Source organism: Peromyscus eremicus, chromosome 9 (genome assembly GCF_949786415.1).
Source record: "Peromyscus eremicus chromosome 9, PerEre_H2_v1, whole genome shotgun sequence".
NCBI lineage: Eukaryota > Metazoa > Chordata > Mammalia > Rodentia > Cricetidae > Peromyscus > Peromyscus eremicus.
This window is the reverse complement of record NC_081425.1, coordinates 23,533,776-23,560,121: the sequence shown is the minus strand read 5'-3', so window position 1 is coordinate 23,560,121 and position 26,346 is coordinate 23,533,776.

Below are 26,346 nucleotides of genomic sequence, written 5' to 3'. Positions count from 1 at the left end.
AAACAGACAAGCTCTTTCAAGTACCCTGCCGTACTTGGGTAGGACACTTCATAAAGCAAGCAGTGGTCATCCTGACTGCCCTCACCAGACAAGGTCAACGGGGCTGTGCCCACAAGTGAGCAACTCACTGATGAATCCAAATCTGGGAAGTCAGAACAAAGGCCTAGACAGCAGAACAGGTTCAGATTGACTTTCCACGTCTGCCAGGCGGCCTTTAAAATGTCACTGTTCTCAACCCTGAGAGATAGCTCAGTGAGTAAGAGCACTGGCTGTTCTTCCAGAGGACACAAGTTCAATCCTCAGTACCACACGACAGCTCATGACTGCCTATATCTCTGATTTTACATCTGATGCCCTTTTCTAGCCTTGGCAAGCAACAGTTATGCACATGGTGAGTACACACATAGGCAAAATAACCCTAATTCTACACATAAAAAAGTAAAATAAATCTGAAAAAAAAAAAAACATTTTAATTGACTGTTCTCCATGGCTTGGTGCATACTCCAGAGAGACTCCTCTTTAAAACGATTCTCTGAATCCTCAAATTTGGGACTTCCTGGGGGTACTAAGTCATGTGTGAGTTGATTTGATGATTAGCCCAATGCTCGCACACTTTCCTGTCATTCCCAATTGCTTAAGGAAATCGGCAGCCTGCACACCTGTAATGAACCCACAGTACCCGGACTGGAATGCTGTAGGCTGACTGACCTGGGAAGTTGCAAATCTAAGTGCTCACAGGAGGTGGGAAGTTAAAACAAGTGAGTGCAAGCAGTCAAGTGAGGCTGGGAGAGGCAAGGGTGATGAATGTCCCTTGGGGGAGGGAGGTCCCTGTACCTGACACCCGCCGCTCTGGAATTGTGTCAAAATAAAATCCATACTCATTTATGAATCTCCAATTTTTATTATAAACAGCTGTACACACAAAACATGCCATAGGTTACACATCAGCAAGTCCATTACATGGACTGTATGGCTCTGTCCTTCAGATTCCTAATACATATGAGGACAAAGAAGCTGTACAGGGCACACTCCAGATTTCCCAGGTCTGTGCACCGATGTACCAAGAGGAACAGAAACTTGGACAAAAAAAAAAAAAAAAAAAAAAAAAAAAGCCCTGGTGTTTCTTCCTAAAACATCAATTGTCTCTGTTGATTCTTTTGAGAAATTCTATTGAAATAAGTAATACATCAAGAACACAACTTTGAAATCACATGATTTAAAATGAAACAGGAGATTCAGAATAAATCCCCCTTACAGCAGGCTGTTTCCAACCACACAATTGGAATAATTTTCTTTCACTAAGAAAAAGTTTAAGAATAAGTTAGTGGGAAAAAAATAACTCAGAGGAGACAAGAACCTTTTAAATTAGTATAGTTCTGAAAAAAAAAAGTGGTTTTCAATGCTTCTTCACCATGTGAAGTTCTTGTCAGCTCTGGTCCATTTAGATGACTATTCAAGTATTACTTGTACTTTCAAAATGTTCTAGAAAGGCAGAGAACATCATATTCCAGCAGCACAGGCATGCCATCCCAGTGGAAGGCAGGCACAGCACAAACCACACCAAAGATCTGCCCACTTCCCACTCATGAGCAGTTTTCACGGGGTGCCCTGTGTTTGTTTACTGGCAATGAATAAAACATTGAAATTGCCATTTAGAATATAAAGTACCTTAGTTCTTGCAAAAAGTAAAGTTATATTCCTCCTTTAATGTAAGCTACCAAGGCTGTTATTTATAGAATAGAACCCATTATCACTACTCAAATATTGAACAAGAATAGTTTGTATTCAAAGATAAAATTGCCACAGGGGACTATTGATACAGGAAATGTGGCTGGAGAGATATGGAATGCATATTAAAATTTATATACCGAAGAGGGGAAATGTAGTTAACAGATGTGTTTAATATTCCAGCAGCATTGACTGCAATTGTTAAAAGTTATATTTGCTGACATTTCAATTATAACCTTCTATTTTCAGTGCCTTCACTTCAATCCAGAACTTTCCTACAGGTCCAAAATTATATGCCTTACAAGGTCTCAGAGTGCAATGATTTTTTGTTTTGTTTTGTTAGTGTTCATCAGACTGAAACTACAGGAAAAGGTCAAAGACAAATGTGAATTTGCTTCTCTCACAGGACCACCAAATTCTGAGACAAGAATAAGAGGGGATAAGACAGTTTTTTTCCAGTAACATCAAGATGTTGAGCAGTCATTACTCTAGAAACAGTCAATGGTAAAGTAAAAAACAATTATTTTGAGTTCAAAGTTTATGACCATAAATTTTGATGGTTAATTTTCTTTATATTTTAATTGACTAGAAGTGTGTTTAGATATAACAAAATATATATTGTTTAGTGTAATATATGGGTTATTATGTTGCATATGTATTACATATGTGTACGATTTTATAAAGAGGCTAGAAAAAATATTCCTAGCATCACTTCCAAGATTTTACAACTTGTGTGTAACTGTGTAAAGATCAATATCTAGCTTAATGCTACTATAACTCTCAAGACATTTTGTATGCGCAATTCCTTGTGAGATATATGAGGTCCCCACATTCTAAATTCAGAGCACAGAGCTACTGTAGAAAGCCTTATTGAAGTCACCTGGCCACTCTTTAAGCCAGCCTGAGAAGCCCAGCTCTCAATGATCTACACCGTCAGCCTCTTATCTTTTTTTCTTTCTTGTTTTATTTTGTTTGAGACAGGATCTCACTATGTATCCCCAGCTTGCCCAGAACTTGCTATATAGCCAAGGCTTACCTCTTAATTTATAACGATGCTCCTTCTTCTGCTTTCTGAATGTTGGAGTGACAGGTATGGACCACCACACCCAAGTTATATGCAGATCTTCTCTAATTTCTAATAACATTTGTCCTTTGGAAACTTTAAAATTCCACATTAGGGATGAGAGTGTACTTGAAAGGATAAATTGACTCTGTTAGTATCTGCTACTTCCTGGCAGGCATGTTCCTTCCATTCTGAGAGCCGTCATAACACAGTCCTGCCAACTAACAGCTCAGGAGGTGTCAAGTCCAAACTCAAAGTGTCAGAGGGGCTGGAGTCGCACTAAATACGGTAGAAAATCTGTTCCAAGCCCTTCTCTCAGTTTCTGGTATTGCTGTCAGTCATTGGTGTTCCATGACTTGTGGGCACATTACTCCAAACTCTGCCTCATCACATGATATTTTTCCTGTGAGTCATTAAGATTACAGCAATATTGGATTAAAAGCCCATATGCCATTACGGCCTTATCTCAACTCACTAGACTGGTATCAACCCTGCATTTCTTAACCTGTTCACACTCACAGATTCCAAGAAAGAAATGAGTTATGCAGTGCTCCTACTGGACCAAGTGGAGCAGGAAAGGTGCTGATGGGCATCAATTACAGTTAGAAGCAAACCTGTTGACTCTGAACAGGGGCTATTGGGCAGATTTGCACAGACCTCAAAGAAACAGAAAGGAGTATGTGAAACAGGCTCAAGTCCCAATTAGTCCCATGACTGTCATGACCATTAATGTACCAAGTCCCCATTCAAACCCTCAGACTCTGAAATACCAAGAAATGTAGGTCTAAGGATTTTCAAACTCTTACTTGTATTGTCAGCCTATGGCTATATCCTTAATGCTTCAGAGAAATGCAGACATTTTCCTGCATTCATGTCCCATATCAAACTACCATTTAATGACAATACCATTTCTAACAGTAGGCATTATAGAGGAGATGAACTCTGTCTAGCACATACTCAGTGAACCACATTTCAACCAGTAAGTTTGAATTCCAACTTCACATCCCAGCATGTAACCAGCAAAACAGTCAATACACCGTAGTTCTGCACCTTGGATTCCGAAATCGGGGGAACAGGTCTGCACACCTGTACACTGTAGGTATAGTTAGTAAAAGCTTTTGCTTCCAGCAATCAAAATGAATTGGTGAGGATCCAGGTCCCTGCGCCATGCTCACAAATGTATTTCTGATACACAACAAACCCCTAATGAAAGGTAGCAGCCAGCTAAACCTGAGCATCATGAAAACTTTGAACGGAAAACATTCTTATCAAAATTGCAAAATCCATGGGCATATGAGTTCTTCTGATTGGTTTCATCTTCTTTGGCCATAAGAATCCTAAATAGCTATAAATACTAGCACACTACTGTTATATAAACAATATTTTTTGGAGGACAGGCAAAATCATCTGGTTGAGCCAAACCTGGTCCTGGTGGATGCAAAGGCACCCAGGATAGTCAGTGTGGCTAAAATACACAAAACTGCAAGAAATTCTCCACATTGAATTAATTGTTATTAGTTCTTCCAGCTTCAAAAGGATTCAAATGCCTGAGACTCTGCAGAAAATAACACTTGCTATCTCTCTTGACACTTCTCAGATCTTAACAATCCACTGTTTTCCTAGCCACCTTAACTTCTAAACATAAATAAAGCTCCCTTTATAACATAGCTCAAAATATTTCTCCTATTACTAGGCTGACACTTGCTTTGATCTCTGGCAAACCCGTTCAGGTAACAATTTCTATATAGTAGAGTTGAAAGGAAACAGACTCCTTTGGGAATTTAAAGAGCCGGAGAAGTCACGAGCGAATGCAAACACATGGGAACCAGGGGGCTGCTTCGCTCCTGCCTGCTTCTGCCGACTTGTTTGACAGCAACGTTTTAAAGCCAGGTGAGGAAATAAATCCTTCAGTTGGGCTCTGGTCCTTGGAAAGAAGCTTAAAGCAGTTTAATAAGAGGGTAAGACTAACCCATACTTCTAAAAAAAAAAAAAAAAAAAAAACTCCAGAGGTGGCAAAGGAAGAGCTTTTATGCAAATATCATTCCTTCCTAATTACTTCTGTTTTCCAAGAGAGGGGCTCCTTCACTAACCTACTGAGATGAAGGGTCCAAATGCCACCTCTAATGCCTATCTCCTGCCACAGCTTTAAGGTGATTTGGAATATACCTCATTGTGCTAAAAATTACTAATGCACATCAGTAAACTCTCACATGTTGGATAGCTGGGATTTTTCAGTTCTTTTTGAAAATCAATAAACACTCCAATTAGATGCAAAGGTTTTGTCATTCTGTGGCCACAGAGCTGCTCAATACATAATAGTCATTTACTAACATACCAGGCATGAGAGGACTCACAGGAATTTAGACTAACCCAGGTTATTAACCCAGAAAGACAGAGGGATTGTGGCCAGGGTACATTTCATGTGCATGTATAAAACAACCACACACACACACACACACACACACACACACACACACACACACACACACAAAACAAACAAACAAACAGAACCCCAAAGCCCATTATTTTGTGCAATATGTGCTAATAAACTGTTTTTTTTTTTAAGTAAAAGATTTACTGACACTCTTTTAAAAGGAGCTGTCACAAACACAAAGCAATATGGACTTCATCAATTCATAAAGCAAAATAAAAAGCACTTGACTCAACAGATGACATGCTCAAGTGCCTTCAGTGACAGCTAGATTAGGAACCCAGGTATAAACAAAAGGCATACATTCTCTAGAGACATTATAATTATCAAATAACCAATCATCTGTAGAGGCTCCATAGTAGGGCTGAAAATATTATTAGGTGAAAGCTATAGTATTTCCTTAAATAGTTAAATGTTTCTAAGATTTTTCTAATAAAACAGTTGAGTCTTTAATGCTTTTAACTCAGAAGTTTGAGGGGTTTTTTGGGTTTTTTTTTTCTTTTGACAACCGTAGCTCAATCTGGACTATACCCACAATTATCAATTTCCTAACAGCTCATCACGAATGACTGCAGGATTGCAATTAATTATTTAAACGAATATAAAATGTCTTTCCTTCATGACCTTGAGAGAGAAAAGAAGAAAAAGAAAGAAAGATCTGGGGGCTGGAGAGATGGCTTAGTGGTTAGGAGCATTGACTGCTTGTCCAGAGGACCGTGGTTCAGTTCCCAGCACCCACATGGCAGCTCACAACTTTCTGTGATTCCAGCTGTGGGGGACCTAATACCCATGGCAAAACCCCAATGTACATTAAACAAAAATAAATAAATTTAAAAAAGAAAGAAAGATGTGGGCATGACAAAGAAAAACAATTTTTTAAACCGTGGCATTATCTCAATTACCAAAACATACATGTAACAAGCAAAGAAGGCTTGAAGACACAGTGTGTGGGGGTGGGGAGAGGAGGGGGGTGCCCCATCATTTTCAGTCCTTAAGAGAGTGAAAACTCTGCGCCAGCTTGTTCTCAGCTCCATGATTCTCCAAAAATCCCCTCCAGTCTTGAGTCAAATAAAGAAAAATGGTCTTCCACCGAACCCTTAAAATGTTAAAATGATAAATTCCACATCGTGTTCCACCATAATTAAAAAACAACACACAGTGATAGTTAGAGGGACCTCTCCCCGTAAGGCACAGTTTCATCTCTACAATTTACACAAATGCGTGTGTATTATCAAACTGGATACAGTTATGTGAAATACATAGATTTAACCACATTTTGCTTTTTGAATACCAAAATTAGGCCGTACTCATCTTGAACTTCCGTAGACTTTTTTTCTACTCTGTGGAAAACAATACCTGCTAAATGATGCTAAAAAAAAAAAAAAAAAAAAAAAAAAAAAGATAATCTTTGAAAATTTTACAGCAACTAAAAAAAAAACCAAGCTCCAACTGGAACTTCATTATTTATTAACGCCATTCACAATGGCCTGTATGGAGGGGAACCTGAGCTGGTCTTCACTCTCTGTTGCTTCTGCTCCACAATGCGGTTACAGCAGTTCTTAATGTTCTCAACCATTCTTCCTCAGAACCACAGCTGGCCCAAAGGCACCAGAAGAGTACATGCTTCTACCTGTGCAAGGAGCTGGTCAGCCATTCCCATAGTGCAGCCCTGTACCCCATGCATTTTGGCTGGTCTTCTCCTTTGTGGAAATTCAAGGACTAGCTCAGCATTTGTAAGAAAAAAGGATGTTCCAGTGTGCATCTGCCCACTGTGGGGAGGGAAGCTTAGGGCTGAGGCTGCAGTACCAGCAGGGTAAAAAGAACCACGAACAAAGAGGCCAATGTTCTCAAAGGTAAAACAGGAGAAAGAAGTGAAATACAAAAGGAGCATGAGAAAGGATGCAGGGTTAATACTTAGTAAAAACAGGCAATCATACAATGAATAGCACATCAGTAGACCTCATGAGACCAACCTGCTCACATCTTACAAGGGAGTGCATGCAGAAAGAAAGAGAGAACTCGGAATTCCCTCCCCCACACTTCTGCCTTCTTCCTTCATCTCTCATTGCACCCATTCCAATACACACACACCCCTTCCCAACATCTAATGTTGCATCTTGAAGATAGGCCCTCAGCTGCATGTCTGTTTTCTAAACAGCCTTACAGTTTGTCTTGGAGGGAAAAGTCAGGTATAGGTTGCATATAAAATTGTTTTAAAACTATTAAGGCATGTGCTACAAATGAGGTAAAAGAGAGACAACGGTATTAAGGAAGACCTGTGTAGTTGGCTTTATGAAACTTAAGGTAGAGCTGGGGATGGGGCTCAGGGTGTAAAAATGCTCCGATCCCCAGCACCCATGTATAAAGTAGGGTGTGGTGGCACGCACCTGAAATCCTAGTGCTGGTGAGTCGGAGACTAATGGACCAAAGAAGTTTCCTGGTCTTCCAGCCTAGACCAACCAGTGAGCTCCACGTTCAGTGAGAGACACTACCTGAAGATATTAAGAGAAGTGCAATAAAGAAAGATACTGGACACACTGACATCCAGCCTCTCTGTCTACCAGAATGTACACGTGCACACACACATAAACATGTACACATGCACACAGCACACAAGCAAACAAACAAAAAACCTTGAGGAACAGATTTCCCTAAAGCTATTTTTTAGTGTTAATGAAAAATAAAACAATGGCTTCTAATTCTACCTCAGAGAGTTGGGTTTCAAATAGTATGAGATTGAAGTAAATATTAAGTCAAGTAATGGATGATTGAACCTAAAATGTGGAAATACAGTTTTCAAGGTTTTTGTCTATTTCGTTTTTAATTCAAAGGTTTCAGCATTCGTGAAAGTACTTTCAAGAGTGAGCATATAACATGGGAACTAGCGCCGGGCGGTGGTGGCACACGCCTTTAATCCCAGCACTCGGGAGGCAGAGCCAGGCGGATCTCTGTGAGTTCGAGGCCAGCCTGGGCTACCAAGTGAGTTCCAGGAAAAGGCGCAAAGCTACTCAGAGAAACCCTGTCTCGAAAAACCAAAAAAAAAAAAAAAAAAAACAACATGGGAACTAGGACTCAGCTCAGCTCCTTGGTAGAGTTCATGTTTAGCATATGCAAAGCCCTGAATTCAATCCTCAATATCAAAAAGTAAAAATCAGTAAGTTGCATTAATGAGTTTTTCTCTAAGGCAATTCTAAACATGTAGCTATTACAACTCTATTAATAGCTCAAGATTATTCCAAGACATAACCATATACCTGCTCCAATTCTCTATTGATATACTGAGGATCTGTCTCAAGGCCATTTCCCTGTCTTTTTTTCTATTTAAGATATACTTTAGTATTTATTTATGTGTGTGCATGTGCGCCTCTTTGTCTGTCTGTGTATCTGTCTTTGTCTGTGTGTGTGTGTGTGTGTGTGTGTGTGTGTGAGAGAGAGAGAGAGAGAGAGAGAGAGAGAAAGAGCGCCAAATGTATACAGAGGTGCCCATGGAGACCAGAAGAGTGTCAGATCCTCTGAAGCAAGAGTTACAGACCCTTTTGAGATGTTTGAGGTGCTTGGAATGGAATTTGGGTCCTCTACAAGAATAGCAATCCCTCAACTGTTGAACCATCTCTCCAGCCTCCATTTTTCTCTTTTAAAGAAAGATACATAGACAAAAAGATGAAACTTTGCAACATTAACTCAACTGACTAGTTACAACTAATACTATTCTTGCTGTGGCTACAAAACGACAAAAGACCCTTTCTCATCTTACCTCTAGCAATGTCAATGATCACAACTGTTTTGAAAAGATCAAGACAAAAAAAAATCAAAGAACATTGATAACCTTTGACTCCATAATCATACTCATGAATTAATTCTACAATAAACAGAAAAACGTAAGAGTAACAGCTCACTGATGGACCATCTGTGACATAAACACTGTAAGTAATCCATTTTGAGAAAAAGTGTGATTTGATTATGGTTTTTTAAAAAGGTTGCATTACCTTTTTATGTGCATTCTGTTATATAACTATGATAAATTAAGAAAAATGAGGGAAACTGCTTATTGGTTATAAGTAAAAATTCAGTGCATCTAAAGAAGGAATAAAGCACACAAAAATCACCTGCTACTTAATTATGGCATGGTAGCTTGAGTAAGTTGGGTTTTTTTTAACCTTCTTAATTGCATTGTTATAATCTCATAATCTTTGAAAGACCTGTAGATACATTCCACATATACATAGTTTTCTATATATAACTACACTCATATATATAGTTATATTCATATATATATATATATATATATATATATATATATATATATATTCCCTAATACTTTAAAACAATGTACATTTCAAGTATCCCTGCTGCTTGAAAAGCTCTAATGCGTAAGGTCAGAGCTAGAACTTCTCTGTGTTCCCACAGTTTCTCTGAGCAGCTTGCTAAGTGCTCCAGATTCCCACATAACATTACTTTCTAAGCTTACATGAGGCAGAGAGAAAGAAAGAAGAAAAGAGCCTTTTCATTGTTTTAAAAAGGGAACATCACATTGCATGACTAATTACAAACCTCCAAAGAAATAACCAGAGTAATGCAGGACATTTTAAAGAACTTGCCCTTATCACTAATATCCCTAACAGTTAACATTCGTGGGGTACAAACTTCCAACACCTGGGCTCGTGCTTTCCATGGATCTCATTTCCATAGTTCTCTGTGCAACATGGCTACATAGGTACTTAGGCTAACCGCAGCTTATAAACGAGGACACTGAAGACCAGGTAGGAATCACAGACATCCAAGCTTACATGGAGGATATACGACTCACAGTCAGTGGATCAGGTAACACCAGCACTTTAACTAAGCCCCACTCCTATGCAGGAAAGCTTCTCCAAATACTACTATATCCTTAAAAGAAACATTTCTATCATCCAGGATTTTTAGTACATCTCTTTATGGAACCACACATTATTTTCTTTCTCAACTATCTTTATCCATCCTCAAAGATATACCTGAATGGATACATCATTTCTTTTTTATCTTTAGAGTCAATGTCACTCACAACTTAAAGTGAGTGTGTAGATTAGCTAATAATGGGGTGGGTCATTTCAGGAACTCATCATCACTCTTAAGCTTTGTTAGCATGCATCCTTATGCAGGGGTTTCCCCACCCCAGAATCAACCTGTAGGATCCTGTCTGGGGCCCATAGCTCCTTAGCTCCTTCTCTCAGTACTTATAGGCAATAAGCTCCCTTTCAAGACAGAACAAAATACCCTTTGGTAACCTATGTTATTTCTGGTTTCATGTTCTTTTTATGCTTGTTTGTTTGTTTGTTTCCTTTTGTTGTTTGTTTGATTTTTGAGACAGAGTTTCTCTGTGTAGCCCTGGCTGTACTAGACTCACTCTGCAGACAAGGCTGGCCTCAGACTCACAGAGATCAGCTTGTCTCTGCCTCCTGAGTGCTGAGAATAAAGACAGGAGCTACCACTCTCCAGCCTGCTCCCAGGCCTGGTTTCATGTTCTAAGACCACTCATTCTTCAGTTTTTCTTCTGGACTGTGGTTAAGTAGAGAATCAGGGTCAAGTTCAAAGGAGCTGAAGGAAGAAAGATGGAATAGAAGGGCAATTGCTACCACAGATGAAAGTGAAGGCAGGCTGCTCTTAGGTATTTGAAATTCTTATTGTAGTAATAATAAAAATAATAAAATCTTTATGAATATGTAATACTAAAACAATAATATACTATATATCATCTTATATATAATACAATATTAAATAATTAAAATAATTTCTGTATTTTTCTATTCATGGCTTTTCACTTATTCCATAAACTCCACAATAAACTGACACAGAGCACATTTTAAAATGTGTAGATGACCATTTGTCGTTCACTGTCTAAGTACGCTGATTGCATCACATATAAATCAAAATGCCCTTAAGAGATGTGAACACCCAGGCTGGAAAGAGACCGTCGTAGCTGGGAGGGGGTACAGGAAGCAAGCTGTTTTATCCAGTACAGCGACAGTTCACCACAAGAAAGAGAACATGACCAGAGAAGGACAGAAGGATCACCTCTTTGGGGTAAGAAAAAGAATGTCAGAGAAAACGCTGAAGAGAAAAAGTTCGGGGCAGTGTTAGATGATTTTCCTCCTAGTTTTGCCTCTCCATCATGCAGACAGCATTCATTGACAGGACCAATCTCTCATCCACTTAAATAACAATTTATTTTAGTAGAAAAGAAGTATCTTAGACCCTTCCACAAAGGGGACTTAACTAAATTCTTAAATATGTAGGTGAAGAGAATGATGTCTGCAGTTGTAACTGATAGTTAGAACGTAACTGGCTATCCCTTGCTCCTCCCATCCCTGTGTGTTCCCCTTCCAATTACCTGCACTTCTAGAGACAGCCCATCCTAATGAACTGCTAAGATTCAGGTCACTCAGCATCACTTAGTCTAGACCAACGGTTCTCAACATGGGAGTGACAACCCATGTGAGATCAAATGACCCTTTCATGGGAGTCACCTAAGCCCATTGGAAGACACAGATATTTACATTATGAGTCATAGCAGTAGCAAAAGTACTTTATACTTTATGAGTTACTAAGAAGCAACAAAAATAATTTTGTGGCTGGGGGTCAGCACAACATGGAGAACCATATTAAGGGTCGCAGCATTGGGAAGGTTGAGAACCACTGCTCTAGACATTCATAAAGAATAGCTTTGTAGGTTAAAGCCATCGAGACAGTTCTACCATGCCTCAGTGTCTTAAGGGTCACATTTAAGCTAACATTACTAAAAGTTTCACAAGACTCACTAAAATCTCGCATAGGCACAGGCATTATAAACATCATGTTCAAGTGAGAAATTTTCATTTAAGAGGTAATGATCTTGAATAATATCCCAGGCATGGAAGCAAACCTGAAACCAGAAGTCAAACTGGAATCTCAAGAACAGCATCAAATATTCAAAGGCTTCTTTCTTTATACTCTATTTATTTGATTTTTTAATTAAACTTGTTAGTTAGAGGTGGGCATATACACCAGGAGGCCTATGTGGATGACAGTGGACACCCCTCGCAAGTCAACAGCCTTCCAACTTGTGGATCTTTGGAATTGAACTCAAGTTCTTATTCTTGGAAGACAGAGCCTTTACTTACCAAGCCATTTCCTTAGTCCTAAAGTCTGATTTATACTTAGACTATCTAAGGTACACTGTACTTAAAAAAAAAGAATTGTGTATCAACTATGTCCAAGGTACTGTGTATAGCCTGGGATTATAAAGATTAATCATGTTAGACCAGGTGGGCAAATAAATGGTGTCCAAGGGTCTGTCACTCCTACACAGCAAGCTGGTGTGGGTCCACCACTCCCCACCTTTGTGTTCTTTCAACATTCTTACACATTTTCTGAATAGTGTTTTCCTTGAATAATTTTCCTCTGTCAATACTATTGCTTTTGTGTGATTTACAATTTATTACTGTGACTTATAAATTTATGTTTTTGGTGCTCTGTACATTAGATTTTCACTTAACATATAGATTGTGTCTTCTGCTTCATTTGAAATCACTGGCTGTACTTAACAGTATGCTGTACATTGAATATTCCATAGATTATACAAATCAGTTAGACATGGGCAATCTCACATTCAAAGAACTGGATGGATTTTAATTCTAAATTTATAAAAAATATCATCATAAATCCCTCTTATTTTTTAGTGGTGTACAGTGTCAATAATAACAGCCTTGTTCTTATTTGGCTCCATGAGTGATTATCACTTTTCTAATAAAAATAATCAGTGTCATGTAGAGCATTTCTACAAAACAACTGTAATCTTCTGCCACACCAGAATTCATTGTCTGTTGCATCCATACATAACATGATGCCTGTGGTGTCTCAGGTACAACATTCTCCTTCTAGCAAGGTATATATTGTAAGAGTAACAAAAGAGTCTATATCTTGCTACATATTCTTTGGTGTTGTACAAAAATTAAAAGGGTTATCAGAAGGAATATTCTAGCATCCCATATGAGTCTTTTCTAACAAGTACAAATCTTCAAAACAATGTGTGCTTTTTAATTTCCACTCAGTTATAAATCTATATTTCAGCAGATGAAATATGCTTCTTTTAACATTAGGTTAAATAACTAGCTCAGCCTTCATTTTCCTGTTTCTAGTCACTATTTTAGGAAGAGAGAGAGAGAGAGAGAGAGAGAGAGATTGATTGATTGTGGAACACATCTTTAATCACAGCACTTAGGAGGCAGAAGCAGGCAGATCTCTGTGAGTTCAAGTTCGAGGCCAGCCTGGTCTACAGAGCTAGTTCCAGGACAGCCAGGACTACACAAAGAAACTATGTTTCTAATAAATAAATTAATTAATTAATTAATTAAGATGAATAAATAAATAAATAAAGTAGAGAGCAACTGAGGACAATAACCCGTATAACCTCTGTCCTCCGCAAACATGGACAGACAATTACAAGCATACAAAAGTATACATGCACTTGCATACATGTACATATAGTTTTCTTTCCTTAACTCTTCTACAGGCACTAAAGGGAAACTTTCAGTAAACCAATATAATTAAGCTGTATAGAAGTCTTCATCATACACGAGTGAATTTTTCTGCAGTTTTCAACAGCAATGCTCCCTGGTGGTTGTTCTCTCTGTAATCTGAACTCACCTTACCCCTATGCTCCAGCACAAACAAACAACAATACCTAAGACACTGATTTGGCCGCCCCTTTTCCCTCTCCTCCGACCCACCTCAGCTCAGGACATTGGAGGGCAGTTCTCTCCACCCCACGCTACTACCCATGTCATTCGTGACGCTCAGCGTCTCACTTCTCCCTTTCTCCAAGTGTTTACCCAGTTACACGTGTGTTTCCTTCAGCCTGTGTCCAGTCCCTAGCCTCATCACTCAGGCTTCTATTTCTACATTTCATCTAAGCTTCTCAATAATTCATGGTGACCGATCATGCCAAGTTCTGTTCTCACAACAGAACAGTTAATTCTATCTCCTATACCTCCTTGTTCTGGCAACACTCAAGATTAAGAAACTTTTGATGGCTGCTTAATAAAAATAAAATATAATTACATTGGTTTCTTTGATTTCTTTCCCAAAAGCACTTAAAATTTTAAACTATAATGTGTTCAATGTTTAGTTGTTTTTATATTTTTTGTTTTTATAGTGTGAAATAACCATAAATGATTTCATATCTTTCTAAGCAGCTGTCTTCCTATAGTTATGAAGCTTCTTTATGAGAAAATATTAATGTTCATTCTCTCATTGTAAGTAGTTTCTCCAGGTCTTAGTTTTCCAAATTTAACATACTTCTTTTTTAAATTTTAAAAGTATGTTTCATTTTTAACATATCAAATACATCTATTTCCTTACAAGTTATAATTTCTGGATTTGTAGTCAACTCTTGAAATTTCTTGTCCATTAAAGATTATATATAAAGCCAATTCATCTCACTTCAGTAGCCCGTGCACTTGTGAGTTTTGTGATGCTGGGAATGTAATCCTAGATATAGTGCATGCTGGGAAGCAGTCTACAACTGAGCTACATGCCCAGCCTAGATCTGGGTGTCATAAAGCATAGTATTATCCACAAGTGCTCAGCATCTTAAGAGTGAAAGTACCTCAGACTTGACAAACTGTAACACCTCGGCAGGTCAGCAGAACTAAAGACACGCAGAGGAGGCTTTCCTTTCCCAGTGTAGAACCCCCTAAAAAGATTCCTCATGGAGGCCAATGGGATAGCCACAACCTCAGCACTTAATTCTTCTCAGGATTCATATACTTCTCTTGACTTTCCAGGCTGCTTTATCCTGTAGTTTACTTCACATTTGCATTTGAATATTACTTCATCTAGAAAGGCAGCCTCACCAGGTCCCTGTATAAATGCTCCTTGTAGTTTTCCCTTTCTTCAGCAGCAAATCTCAGTTGAAAGTGATGCACACTGATACTCCTTGGTTTGTGATGGTGTTAAAACCTGACGGAAAGGTAAGTAGACAATATTGCACGATGCAAATGTGCGCAACTTATTTATGCCTGCAATTGTCCATATCTGCAACAGTTCATACTCTGCCCAGGAGCCGCTGCTTCCCTTCATGATGTGGCAGCTGCCTGGGAACTGAGGTCTACAGCCACCATATAACATCACAAGAGAGCATGACATTGTGGCATGACACCTGGCTAGGCCAGGAAAAGACCAAACCTCAAAGTGTCATCTTCACACAACGGTAGAGTTGAAAAATTGTAAGTCCAGCTATCCTAGACTGGGGATACCTGAGCATTACTCTCCTGTAATTGTCTGAAGCATGGAGATCCTTTCAAATCCTCACTGTAGGAGGCACCACCTAAGAGAAGCTCAATCAATACCTTAGGAGGGAAACAAAGGAGGAGAGGTGGCTGGTTCGAGGTACAGTGCTGTGGTTATTTGATTTCATTTGTTTTCTAAGTAAAACAGTCCACATAAAGCCAAACAAAAGCTGGAACATAGTTCTATGAAAGCAATCAATCCATCCCTCACTAAGTTTTAGAACAGATAAAAATTCATTCCCAACGTAACGAATGGAGAATGCATTTGTCATCCTAAATAATTCCCTACATTCATTTTAAGAATACTTAAAAGGCAGCTGGAGATATGGTTCAGTGGTTAATAGCACGGACTGCTCTTTCAGAAGACCTGGGTTAGAGTCCCAGCACTCACATGGCAGCTCACAACAGTCTATAATTCCAGTTCCAGGGGATCTGATGCCCTCTTCTGGCCACCTCAGGTACCAGGCATGCACAAGGTGCACAAACACACATGTAGGCAAAAGATTCATGCACATAAACAAATTTTTTATTCATCACACTTATTTGTGTTTGTGTGCATATGGGGGACGAGGTGCATGCATATACCATGGTGCTCATGTGGAGATCAGAGAATAACTCACAGTATTCTGTTATTAGTCTGTTCTCACCTGTGGGTCCCAGACACTGAACTCAGGCCACCAGACATAATATCAAGCACCCTTACCACCTACACCATCAATTCATCTTACCAGCCTTGGTACATTATCAACTCCTTTCTCCCCCTCCTCCTCCTTCCCTCTCTCCCTCTCCTTTCCTTCCCTCTACCTCCCTTCTCCTCCCCTTTTTCTCTTTCCCTCTCCTCTCCTGTGTGTGTATGTGTCTGCGTGCGTGTGTGTGTGTGTGTGTGTGTGTGTATGCATGTGTGTGTGTTAGACAACAACCTATGTGTTGATCCTCATTCACAGTATACCTCTGAAAAAAGAAAGGAAAGCTCTCTCATTGGTCTGGAGCTTACCAATTAGGCTAGGCTTGCTGGCTAGCAAGCACAATCCCAGGGATCTTCCTGTCTGTACTTCTCCACCAGTGGGATTACAAATGCAAGCCACCATACCCAGCCAAGGTAAGGCAAACACTTTGTCAACTGAGCCATCCTCCCTGGCCCCATTTCACATTCTTAAAAATGCCTGAGATCTGCATCTCTTCAGATGCCTTTCAGTTAAAAAAATGTATAGAAAATAAATTTTAAAATTCTAAATTTAAACTTCTAAGTCTGGTCATCAAAGAATGAAAATTCTAATCCTTATAACTTTGCAGTTTGGAAGCAGTTTTACAATTATTACTTAAAAAAAAATTAACACGTCTTGAATGTCAGGTAGGACTTGGTACTTCAGGAAGGAACTGAACTTGAACTAGCCAATCTAGGAAGAAGGAGCTGACCCTCCCCAGCAGTTCCATCACAGCCCATTCCTCTGAATGTGCTTATCTCCAACTCCTGTTACCATCTCTACGCCAACTAAGTCACTGCCTGTCCCTGCCGCAGCTCCAATTCTGTGATTTGTACTAAGTGCTCTCTTGGGATTTATATACTGCAATTTACCCTGGCCTATTATTTGGCATGAGTGGGAAAACTCCTTTTCACCCACTAGATAAATCCTCTAAAAAGACTGTTAGTTCCAGAAAGATGAAGACTTTTCAAACACGTCCCACAGCACCCAACAGAAGAGTTAAAAATTGATTGTTAACAAACTGGAACATGGAGGTAATGTTCCCAAAATTAAAAAACAAGCTATTTTTAAAGGCCACGCCTGACACTTACCCAGACTCGTGGTCCCCACGCCCACCCGTAGACTCCCAGATCCACTCTTTGCATGCAGGAACAGGACCACAGAGGCAGAGGGCTCTCAAAAGGGGCTGAGTCTGAGGAGCCGGCAGACTTTTCCTATCCAGAGGATGGGTGAGTGTGTCTGGATGCTTTGCTAGGTAAAACAGGTTTTTCTTGTTCCTTTGCTTTAAAAAAAAAAGCTCCATGGTGGGAGTGGAGAAAGCCCGGTAGGGAAAGAGACTAGCTGAGTCAGCAGGAGAGGACAATCCTTTCACAAGCCAAGCTAAAATTCCAAGACCTTCCCCCAGCACCAGGCAATGTCTGACAGTGAGTGACTCCTGTTCCTCACCAACTCAAGTCTCGCCTCCATGCATGTATCACCTGTGTAAACCGACATGTCTATTTTATCTGGATGACACGGAAATTTCATTTTTAAAAACTTAACAATTTCTGGCAGGAAAAGCTAAAAGCACCTGCTTGTGCCTTCTACATCACGTTCTTGTGGTGTGTATCTGCATATCTGTAGCTCCCGATGCTGCCTTCACCCCAAGGGATGCGTTTCCTTATGTCACATAGTCACATATTCAGACAGCCCCAGGCCTACAGCATGCTTGTATCTAAACAGCTTGATTATACCCATGAAATCCTCAATCATACCAACTCGAACTCAATGATCATTCTAATCCAAGCTTTTACTCATAAGGTCATTTTCCTAAAATGCACTTGTCAGTATTTAGGTCACTAATAACATGGGTCTTGATTTTTTTTTTTTAACACTCTACAGATGTTCTGTAATGCCATGCTTCTCCTCCATAATAACTACAATGGAGGCTGCAAGCTGTGACTCATGGGAAAGGGCTTTTCTCACGAGAGAATCAGCAGTCCTAACTCCAAGAAACAAACCTCTAGGAATCTTTTTGTCTTCTGTTATTTTAAAATTTTTCATTTTACATATTCATTGTACATGGCACTGTACTACATAGGACATGACAGACAAGCAAACGTTGTACACTGAGCACATTCTAACCCCCATGCAGAAAACTAGCTTGGATCAGAGATAATCAGCAAAATAGAGAATGGTCAACAAATACAATCGTTGTAGCTTTCCCTTTCTCAACATAAACATCTTCTGCATGTCACAGTTAAAATGCAGAGTACAAAGTTAGAACTTTTATAAACTTGGTTTCAAGATAGGGGAAGAAGTTTGTAAAGGATGGTCCAAGAAAGCCTTGAACAAATATAGGTTTATATATAAACCCTGTATGTTGATTCTGGCATTGACACAAATTTATACTTGGAATAAAATGGTAGTGAACTATATGCACCAGCACACAAATGTGGATAAATGTAAAACTAGTGAGATCTGAATAAACCGTGTAGATTGTACCAACGCCAATTTCTTGGTTTTAATTCTCTACTCTGTTCTTGTAAGACGTAAACAGTGGGGGTAACTAGTAAAGGAATGAATAAGGGATCTGGGTCTCCCTGAATTTGGAAGAGGCAGGCCCAAGAGGTTTCTGTAAACTTGCATTTGAAAATTACTTCTAAAAGAAAGAAAGTCTTCTGGTTGCTATTGCTGTTAGCGAAACACAGATGCACTTAGGTCTCTATGTATTCAGAATTGATTAAGCACACACTCTTGCCTGGCACCTATCTACACACTGATGACAGACACACAACAATGTACTCACAGTCCAGTCATCCAACACCCAAGTCAGCACAGGGAGGAAAAGAAGGCACAGGCATACTCTACATGGAGAAAGATTGATGGAGCGTCTGAAGAAGACTCATGTGTCATAGTCAAACTCAGAAGCAAACACACTGGCCAATCACCACCCGGTTCACAGTTCACAAAACAAATGGTAACACATGACCACTATAAAATAGGCATCTTAACCTGAGGGTGACATCATTAAAATATCTGCTCTGGGGAGAAATTTCTTGCTCAAGTTGTTCTAACATAAAGGCAAAGAACAGCAACAGACTCTTCATAGGAAAGGGAGATGCATTTGATTGCAAATACTTCCTGTTCTTTGTAAATTGTCTTTTGATATATATCTTTAGAAATGTTAAATTGTTAAAACTGAAATTACCACATACTTCTAAATATGTATATATTAGGAGTAAAAACAGCCAAGGGGGACAGGGAGCGTTACTAGCAAACATTTTCACTAGTAGAAATATTAACCCAGAACAGGTATTATGTTTCAAATATCCAAGTATAGATTTATTTTGCACAATCTGTGCTTTCCTGGGAAGGTGTCCAATATGCAAATTACTTAATTTCAAATTAGTATGTGATCCTACTCAAATGATACTTTCTCTTTATTTTTGATTAATTTACAGTTCACAATATTTTGATATATCAATTTTCTGCCAAGTTGTTCTAGTCAGTTCTTTGGAATTTTTATATTTTTTAATGTAATATATAAAAAGTCTTATAGGAAAAATTAACTATTATAAAATTTTTCAAAAGAAAATCATAGAGTTATTATGCTTTGAACTCATTAAAGACTTATTACTCAAATAATTATGTTTTGAAATGGAGGGGGAGAGTTAAAGTACTAAGTTTCAAAAGAAAACATTAAGATAAACATAATGTTTCGGCATATATCCTTATCCTCAGCTCAGATGTTCATGGTACTGAAGATGACTGAGACAAAGATGGAAGAATTGCATCCACCAAATGGTAGATGGACACACAAGACAACATTATAATGTCAATCAGATTCACTCATAAACTCTGGTCCAAATACTTCACATGAAACAGTGTCTTCCACTGGAAGATGTGTACAATGTGGCTTGTTCAAACAAGCTCATGAATGTTTAAGAGTGAGTTCCCTATAAACAGACATTCTCACAGAAATGATTCAACCACATGTATGGCTTGAATAATAAACAAGTTATATAGGCAGGACTTTTGGTCTCAGTATTCTCTAATAAACACATCATTAAAATATCCCTCAGTTGTATTTCCTAGGACAAAAATTATCTGTCACAGGTGTCAATATGTAGGACAAATATAATAATCATTGTCTACAGGCATCACTCATCAGCAATTCACATTTTTTTAAGTCAAACAAGCACCACCCTAATACTAAATGCAAGGGAAAATGTCATCCAAGGCAGATAGGATTTGTGCTATCTCATAAAGAGCATCTCTAAGAAAGAGGAAAAGTATGGTCCACACAATCTGTATATGGAAAACAGAAACATGCAATATGGCCACTTACTATTCCTGAAAAAGACTGAAGAAAGGTAGAGCATCTGGGGTCCTGACCCAAGCTCTTCAGCTCTGAGACCCAGTGAGAACCTCCATTGTGCCTAAAAATGGACTTCTAGACTGCAGGCTAGATGCCAGCATCAACACACACACACACACACATAAATACACTTTCTACTTCAAAGCATCTAAAGACTCACTAGTATAATGAATAAACAACAAACAGGAAAATTTGCCACATTCTTCAGGGAGTATCCACAATTCTTCAGTACATATCTATACACAATATTAAGTTGTAAAAGCCAGGTTTCCAATAGCTGAAGTCATCAAAAATGCCCGTACCCAGTGTCACAGCAAAGCAGGCCAGAAGAAAAAACAGCTCTCTTCGTGTCTATCCACCGTCTCAGTCTCCTCCATTCAAAAACTTTCCATTGACCTTGACCCCTTCTTCACTCAGATCGCTCCCATTCTATGAATTGTTACCAGGTCCCATAAATTTTAGCTGAGAATGACTCTTGGAGTCATCTCTTTTCCATCTGCATTGCCTTAACTGTTGTCTGGAGTGGCATTAAATAAAATCCCCACTAAAACTTCACGCATGCCGCTAAAATGATTTCCCCCAATATGCTAGCATATATCTTACTGAACAATCACAACAGACCAGTATAGCAGGCTTTTCCTCCTCTGTACCCGTGCTCACATCATTCCTTTGATTGCTTTGGACAGAGATCCATCTCCTTTATAACATGGCTCTAAAGCAGTTTCCCCAGAGAAATCCCATCCCATTTCTCTGCTGTCTCTGAGCACCCATGGTATTTTGCATCATTCACATGTTTTGTAGTGTAAGTACTCCCATAGTATAATTAATTATTGATGAAAGCATTTATCATAGTAGCATTTATGGAAAGGAAAGTGCGTTTTATTTGCCTTTATGTAGTAATTGTGCATCAGACAGATACGGAACACAAGATATGGGTTAATAAGTATGTACTCAAAGGCACTGACATTCAATATTCTTAAAATACTGATTTATTATCAAAGGAAAAACTGTATAGAATTTTATTCAGTAGTTAACTTATTCGCAGTAATCATTCTAATACTCATTATCAAAATTACCAATACCTCAAACTAATAAAAAAGGAATCCTAAATCAAAGCTACGGGGATTCAGCTCCCCTGTTCACCAACTTAAATACACACATGCACACTTGCAGATTCCCAAAGAAGAAAGCAATCTACAGAGCAGACCGGCAGAGGTTTTAGAGAGAGATTTTGAGTCAGAATGTTATGGTCTAATTTTGCCTTCACCACTCACTGTGTGAAGGTATACAAGTACATATTTCTCTATGCCTCAATTTCATCATTTGAAAACTGGCAGAATTAATTTTACCCTCAGCATATAAAATATGTGCATGTTAAAGGTATGTAGTTTAAATGCTTGTCATTATTTTCTAACATTTATGATTTTAATCACAACTTAAGTATTAACAATGATGTTCTCTACTGGTTTAAATCTTTTTTTTTTTTTTTCTTCTTGGAGACAGGGTTTCTCTGTGTAGCCCTGGCTGTCCTGGGACTCACTCTGCAGACCACCTGGCCTTGAACTCAGAGATTTCCCTGCCTCTGCTGAGATTACTGACTTAATTCTTAACAACTAAGGTTTCAAGTGTTATCAGCATGAAGACAATCCTAAAAATACATATCAGACCTGGTGGCCTCCCCTGTCCCCGCTGCCAGGCACCATTTCCTGTTGTTACCCTAATAATGATGCCAAGTGGCCAGAGGATCCCAAATATTACTAAAAAGAAGAAAAGCAAGAAGAACACCTGCTAAATATCACCACAAACACCTCCTCTGACTCTACTCTCTTGAACGTTTTATGGGTTTGGGCTCTGAGAATCAGAATAGTCTGAGTGGACTGAAAGATTTAACAGATTGTTGAGTATGAACATTAATTAAGTAAGACCTGGTAAGTATGTCTACAGGGTAATAAAGTAATTCAGAAGGTCCTTATAAATATGTAATGTTAAATATTTGCAATGTGTCATTCACTCAAACAGATAAGACCTATGCTTCATAGAAGAGGAACTCATAAAGCAGTTAAATGAATATGAAGAAGGCATTAATTGAGACACAAATTAAAACTGAGACAGCACAATGAATCTTGATGAGCACAAAACCTTTCTAGGGTGTAGACATGCCTCGGAATAGAAAAGTGGCCAGTAAATAGGAGATTCAAGGGTGGTCAAGAGCTTTCACATGGTTATCCAAAACAAAATCAAAAATGAAAGGAAGAAAGGAAGGGAGGGGGAGAGAGAGAGAGGGAGGGTGGGAACAAAAAGCAATCCAGGCTGAGCATGAAGGCACATGGCGGGGATCCTGACATGCAGAAGGTTGACAGAGAAACCTCAGGTGTTTAAAGAAGCCTGAACTAAAGGCTGAAGAGAGAGGGAAATAAGAGATTTGCTTTGCAAGGCTCCACACATGATGAGTAAGGTCTGTCTAATTGACTGGAAAAGCTCTTCACAAGGTTGAACTGAGAATCCATTCATGAGATATTAGTTTTCATTAAGTCTGTAAACTTGAAAGATTGGATGAAATGAGGGTCTCGGCCTGCTCAAGCTTTTCTAATTACCCCACAAATGCCCAGAAGGAAAATAAAATTAAGACCTTCATCCTTTGACAGATTGAATTGTTTTAAACATCAAAAATTCATGTGTTCAAATGCTTCAAAGGAGGAGAATGTAGGTAGTGCTGACTGAAACCGTGGATACGGAGGAGGAAAGGTAATTTCTCCTGGTTTGACAAGACGTCATTCTCTTGGTGACAACACAGAAGGAAAGAACTCGAAAACCAATTCCATGGTGGGCTGAATGAGAAATGCCCCTCATAGTCTCGGGCACTTGAACACATGGTCCCTGTTGGTGGTTCCATTTCAGGTTTTGGAAGTGTGACCTTGCTGGAGGAAATATATCACTGGCTTTGAGAATTTACAGAGTTGAGACACTTCAGGTTCACTCTGTCGGTTGTGCTTAGAGCTCAAGACATGAGCTCTCAGCATCCTACCCCAGACACCTACCTGTCCCAACGGGAAAAATGGATGGAAATATGCCTGCTTGAGAGAGACAGAAACACACACACACACACACACACACACACACACACACACACACACACACAGAGAGAGAGAGAGAGAGAGAGAGAGAGAGAGAGACAGAGACAGAGACAGAGACAGAGACAGACAGAGACAGAGACAGATATAGAGATAGAAAGAGAGAGAGAGAAAAGTATGAGGAAAGAGAAGGAAAGTGGAGGTGAGGGAGGGGAACAGGAACAGGAGGGGAAGGAGGATAAATTTATGTGCTCCATTAATTAGTTCTGAGGGATAAAAACAGTCTACTCCACATCTGAGTGTAAATCCCTCCTTTGGAAAGAGCTCCTTGAAGAAAGTGTGTATTTCTCTATTCAAGGTAATATTTATGCTTTCAAGAAAGATTTAATTGGTAAAACATTGGACAATGGGTCTAGTTTGAACACATTAGGCAGATCCTCACAGCAATTGCTGCGTGGGTTGGCAGACGTGTGGGAGAGTACTAACTGCATTAAACAGGAAGCAGAAAGCATGCTGTCTTTATTTAAAGGACAATTGTGCAGCAAAGTCTGCATTTATTCTTACTGCCAACAACAATATACAGCACACTTTAACTCATCATGTTTAACTGCTAAGCCTCTTTGACAAAACAGAGAGAGAGAGAGATAGAGAGAGAGAGAGAGAGAGAGAGAATAACTTCTCCAGTCAGAGTGTTAACGAATCTTCCCTCACATTTTGCCCTGAAATGAGTAACTCTTCAGAGTGCCCAGAAAAATAAACCACCTTCCAAAACTCCCAGGAAGAGAAAGAAAAGGCTCCCACACTGCAGAGAAATGGGGGATTAGGCTATCAGGAAGCATTGGTGGCCCTTGTCATACACCAATATTAACCACACCTCCTCTTCTTGGGTTATAAATGTCACTAAGGATGCTTCATTCTGCATCTGTAAATCAGTATGATAAAAACACGTGCCTTGCAACAACTAGCCACAGTAAGCACATCCCACACTCAGATCTTGGGTTCTAATACCATTCTCAAATAAGAGAAGCCACAGCTGCTTGGAAAAACTGCTGATTCCAGGGCTAGGGAAAAGATGCATGAGAGATAAGTGTGTAGTATATTCAAGTGTCCAAAAGAACAACACTACTATCTTTTAAAAATACTTTTTAAAAAGCACACAGCAATGACAATAAGTCAATATGTGAGGGTACTGGATAACAGTCTACGAATAAAATAAATACACGAGTTCATATTGGCACATGCAACAGAGGTGGAAAAACAACAAAATGGAAAAAATCCAATAAGTCCAGTTTTAGCAGGCAACGGAGCCAAGGCATTCTGCCCTAAAATGTGGTCCTCCTTCCCGAAAGCCACAGCACAGACTTAACCATGAGAAGAGCATCAAGGCCATTTCCCGAGAGGCACTTTACAAAGTACCTACCCAGAAGCCCTCACACTGGCATGGTCATCAAACACAGGACAATCTAACGAACTGTTCCAGCCAAAAGGCATCAGAGAGACGGGACCACAGATGTTGTATGATACACCAAATGAGGTTACCTAGCAGGAGCAAGAACTTGGGCAAAACTTGAAGTGATCTGAATGAAGGATGAACGACAGTTAAAAGATTTACTACCTAGAACAAATATGCCATCCCAAATGAAGATGCCAGTGACAGGGAAAGCCGAGTGCAGAGTTCATGAGAACTCGCTTGAGTTCTATCGCATTTTCTTCTATTGCATTTTTTTTTTTGCAGTTCTATGAGAGGGTGGGACTTATTTCTACATACAAGACCACTGGTAGTATATTAAAAATAAATAGATGTATTGTGTAAAAGAAATAACATATTCCATTTCAGTTTGGGAGGCTATTGGAGATATATATATTGCCATTAAAAAAGAAGAAAAGAAAACTGATAATAATTCTATCAGTAGGTGAGTCCTTTAGAGGAAAGGGGCTTTTTTGAAAGTGGTTACAAATTAGAAACATAGGTTAGGAGAAAGCTTATAGCTAATAGCTAATAGCACATAAGTAAGTATGAAGTCCTGAGTTCAAATCTTGAGCACCCATGTAAAAAGATATGTATGAGCACATGTCCATAGCCCTAGAATTGGAAGATGGAGACAGACATATCTTGGGAGTTATCTGGTGAGGTACCCTACCTGAAATAGTGAACTTCTGGTTCAGTGAAGGATTGTGTTATAAAGGAGTAAACTGGAGAGGAACACACACACACACACACACACACACACACACACATCTCAATTAGAAATGGATGCTGTAAGGCTGTTTTCTCACTTGCGGTTGAGACCATTTTCTCAGGTACACTATACCTTCTTGAGCAGGGATACTCACTTACCACTGATTGAAATCCTCTCTATTTAGAACACATGATTTTCTAACCATGGATACTTTTATTTGATCATCTTACTACCCACCTTTACAAGAAGATTTCACTTACAGTTAATATTTAACTTTGCTTACTGTATCAGTTTGTTATTCACCATTTACATCTTGGTGATTATTGATTTATAGAAATTATTCTTTCTAACATTAATTGCTTTGTATAGGAATAACTACTAAAACATGAAGAAATGCACAAAAAACCAAACATATATGTTGGCTTTTAAATAAGTAAGATGAAGTGCAATAAATGCATCATACACAGCTGGAGAGAGACATGTCTTCGTATTTTTCTTTTCCAAC